The sequence below is a fragment of the Elephantulus edwardii genome, unplaced genomic scaffold (assembly GCF_000299155.1).
Source record: "Elephantulus edwardii isolate Elephantulus edwardi_28Jun2011 unplaced genomic scaffold, EleEdw1.0 scaffold00379, whole genome shotgun sequence".
NCBI classification, from domain to species: domain Eukaryota; kingdom Metazoa; phylum Chordata; class Mammalia; order Macroscelidea; family Macroscelididae; genus Elephantulus; species Elephantulus edwardii.
In genome coordinates, this window is record NW_006400129.1 from 583386 (window position 1) to 587558 (window position 4173).

Genomic DNA, 4173 nt, shown 5'->3' on the forward strand with positions numbered 1-4173 from the left:
TGTCTCCATGGTGTGCCTTTATGTGCTGACTCAGAATCGTATTGTCCACGGCTGTTGTTGTGTTGCGTGAAGGAGTCTCTAGTGGCCCTGGAGGACCGCCAGGGGGTGCAGGGTTGTGGCAAGGCCACTATGGTGTGCCAAAAGTGTGAGGGCATGGGATGGTGGTGGGGTGGTGTCCCTGGATGTGGTGCTGTGGCAGGTATGGGGGGATGTAGGGCTTGGGCAGCACTGGGAGTTAGGGGTTGCAGTCTTCCCAGATATTAAGGCGCCAAGTCACCAGTCATCAGCAAATAAGACTTACTGTGCCGTATCGCCCTGCTTGCGTGCCGCGTCGTCCTGCTTGAGCCTGGTGAAACATTCTTGCATGACTCGTATGAATCCCACTTGATCATGATGGATGTAGGTTTTTATATGATGCTAATTCCATTTTTAAACTGGACAAAGAATAGAGATGACAGGAGAATTGATGCTTTTGGACATTGATTGTTGAAGAAAAGAAATTTTTTTGAGAAAGCATTGAACATCTCATGGACTTCCTAAAGAAAAAATAAATTTGTCTTGAAGAGCATGCAGCCAGAGTGCTCTTTGGAGGCAAGGACGTTGAGGCTTCATCTCACATACTTTGGGCATGTTGCTAGGAGAAGCTTTTCTTTAGTGAGGACCATGATACTTGGAAGGGTGGAGTGTCTAAAAAGAAGAGAAAGACTCTCAACTAAGTGGATTGAGATGGTGACTGCCACCCTGGGGTCTAGTGTGTCAGGAAGTGTGAAGATGGCATGCGATAAGATGAGGTTCAGATCTGCTGTTTGTAGGGTCCCTATGAGTTGTAGTCTACTTGACAGCACCTAATAGCAGTGGCAGCAAATTCAATTAGGGTTTTTTGAGAATGTTTGCTATGTTTGTTTCAAGGAATGGATTTAAGATTTCATATTCTATATTCTTAAATAGTTTGAGTAGAATTGTGCTACTTCTTCTTTGAATGTTTCATAGAGCTCACTGTCAGGGCCAAGACTTGTTTAGAAATTATGATCTTTTTTTTCCCAACAGGTCCAAAGGCGGCTTGCTTTATTCCCAAAATGTGGGTGGAGACAGGGATCGGGCCCTCTTATACCAGCTCCCTTTGTATGTCTGTACCCTGTGCCCCAGAAGTGGTTTGGGGCTTTCCCAGTGGGCCTGCCCTGCCTGCCACCTCTGCCAAAGCACACAGGTCCCCAAAGGAGTGGGAACTAGGTCATTCCCTTAGCTCTGACAAGGGTTCTGTCACCCTGTCCCTTCTCCTGGGAAGCCAACCTGAGGTCTTCTGGGGCCCTCAATTGGTCAAGCCCCTCCTCAGGTTCCCACCCTAAATGGTGGTGGGACTTAACAGAATCTGGTCTTCTGGGCATCATGACTCACCTAGAGCCCTCAGTACCTGCGGTCTTCTGAAGGCCACCAGTAGAGGGTTCCTCTGTCCCCATACGTGACAGAACACAGGCCCCTGGGAAGGTTACTTCCCATTCTCACAACTTTGTCCACCCCTCCCTTCCCACCCTGTTCCCCCCTTTCTTCCCTCCCCTCCCACTATCTTTCCCAGCCTCCCTTGTGGGTCACACTTGGTCAAGCAGCTCAAAAGAGCCGCCTGTCCCCAGAGCAGGCCCACAAAACAAAACAACTATTGGCAAGCACAGGAAGTGAGAAACTACGCAAATCAGAAGTGCTCTCTACGAATCACCAAGGCTCCTAGGGGGTGGGTGCCGTGCCGGTCTTCTGAGCATCTGCCAGGAAGCCCTGCTTGGCTCCTACGCTGTTTTCCCCGTCACCACGTGCCCATGTGAGCACTCCGTGTGTGCTCAGGCTCTGCGTCTCACACGTGCACAAAGACAAGGGGGGTCACAGCAGACGATGCTGGGGGACCAGGTGGTGGCTCAGCTCTCAGGGAAGGCTCCTATTCTGGCGGGGTGTCTATGTTGACAAAGTACACGCATACACAGAGACAAGAGACACACACAGGTGTGCCCCAGCAATGCACACGCACAGATACACCAACGCCAGGGAGGGAAGGGGCCCAGGGCCCGCTCAGACAGTGGTGACAGACAGCAGCAGGTTGTAAACTCTCTTGCCGTCGGCAGAGCGCGTGCCGTGTGCCAACATCTCCTGGATGGTGATCCAGTTGCCCAGGATCTTCTTGTTCCGCTTCTTCATGGTCTTGCGGGGGCTCAGGACGATGATGTTGAGCTCGACCTTGCTGTCGCCACTCTGCTGCTCACGCAGGCACTCCAGGCGGCTCTGCATCATGAACTTGCGGCCCTTCTGGTGCTCGGGCGCGCGCGGATCAGGTGCTGCTTGAGCTCCTCCTTGCTCCAGTAGCGGCCCATCTTCATCTCGCTCACTGCTTCGTCATCTGTCGTCATGCCTCTGAGCTCCTCGTGGATCTTCAGTGCCCGGGCCTTCAAGAGCCTGTCACGCACTGGCCGCTTGGCCACATATCGGGTTCCATCACTGCGTACTTTGACCTTCCACTCCATGCGGGGAGCTTCAGCGCCTGGGGCTGCAGTGGTCACCCGAGGGCCACCTGCCAGGCCCAAGGGGCCATGGGCCAACTCTTCCAGGCCCCTTGCCAGTGGCATACAGGTGTGGAGGTGCTCGCCCCCCGTCCTGTCTCTGGGCACGCTGGTGCTGGGAAAGGTAGGGACTACCCTCTGGGCCCACTTGCTCCAGGGCCGCGCCTGTCTTGGGGCTGCGGCGGATCCGCTCCTCTGAGTGCTGTCTCCGGCCCACCTCGGCATCTCGGGACAGGGAACAGAACTTGGCAGGGCTCTCCGGCACGGGGGCGGCCTTGGGTGCGGTGGTGCTGGCTGCACTGGCTGGGGTCCGATTCAGGTTGGAGTTCAGACCAGCAGTAGTGGCTGTGGTGCGCCGCAGCGGGCTCTCGGGTAGCGGCTCTGTGAGTAGGGGGGTGCTGCGGCAGCTCTCCCCAGTGTTGTAGGCGCTGGTGCTGTCCCTGTCCGATTTCTCAGGCAGCTCAGGGATGTCGGACAGCTCATGCTTCTGGGGTTCCCCAGCAGCCAGGGCGTAGAGGCCTTCCTCCTCCAGCAGCCAAGCCTTCATGCAGCGTTCTCGCAGCTGCTGCATCTTCTGAGCCCGCAGGATATTGGCACTTGAACTCCAGATGCCGCAGCTCCTCCTCCAGCATGGCCATCTCGTGGCCCAGGCTCTCCTTGCGGTTGACGTCCAGGGCGCTGGTGCCGCCCGTGGCTCGTGGGAAGAGCAAGCCCAGAGTGTTGCCATTCTCCAGGTGCCTTCTGACCTCCAGCGGCTCCCGGTAGCGCTCACATTCGTCGTCTCACATTCTTTGTCAGTGAGGCCCGGGATGTCACCAGCGCCCAGCCCCGCCCCCTCAGCCCTCAGGGAGTCCATGCTGAAGTGGAAGTACCGGCTCTGCAGGGCTTCCCCCTAGAAGGCAAACCTGCGCAGCGCACCCAGAGTACTGGTGCTGCTGGGGGGCTCATCGCCCAGGAGGTCGTGCTCCGAGCTCTCCTTGTTGCGCGTGCTCTCATCAGTCCGGCCCACTCCACTGTCCAGCTCTTGGCTGTTGCTCAGGCCTGGGCCCCCATCGGGGACTCCCTTTTCCTCCTCTCCCGGCAGCTGGGTAGGGAGGGACTTCAACTTGCGAGTCCTGGAGTCCCCCTAGTTCTCAGAGCCAAAGTCATCCAAGAAATTCATCTCAATCACTGTCCTTCCAGCGCTTTGTCAGCTCGCTCTCAGGCCGAGCCAGCAGCAGAGAGATGTTGGTGTTCTCTTCCTGGCTCAGCATGGCCACCCGGTTCTGGACGTCCACACCGTTAAACTGGATGATCCAGTCGCCTTCTCGGATACGGCCATCTTTGGCTGCGATGGAGTTGGGGTTGACCTCTCCTACATAGATGCCCAGGTCCTCCTCGTCGTCGGTGCGGTAACAGACCATCAGGCCCAACTTGTCATGGTGATTAGTCTTGTACAGCTCCACCTCCTCCTACTCCATCTCGTCCATGCTGTCGGCTTCCGGCTGGCTGCCTGCCCTCTGTGAACTCTGCTGGTTCACAATACTCATGGCTGATGGGGGCGAGCTCAGAGAGGACGTAAGGCTTCAGGATGGCCATGGGCGGGGTGGGCGGGCGTAGCTTGCCCAGGGCCACGATGTGCTCGAAGGTGATG

General features: G+C 56.6%; 1 protein-coding gene and 1 pseudogene across 1 annotated transcript in view; one reads left to right on the top strand and one right to left on the bottom strand.

Annotated features, from left to right (window-relative positions):
• Window positions 1-4173, top strand: part of HSD17B3 (hydroxysteroid (17-beta) dehydrogenase 3) — a 138826-nt gene that overhangs the window by 123247 nt on the left and 11406 nt on the right. The gene's annotated exons all lie outside the window — the stretch shown is intronic.
• LOC102866070 lies at window positions 2056-4172 on the bottom strand (annotated as a pseudogene).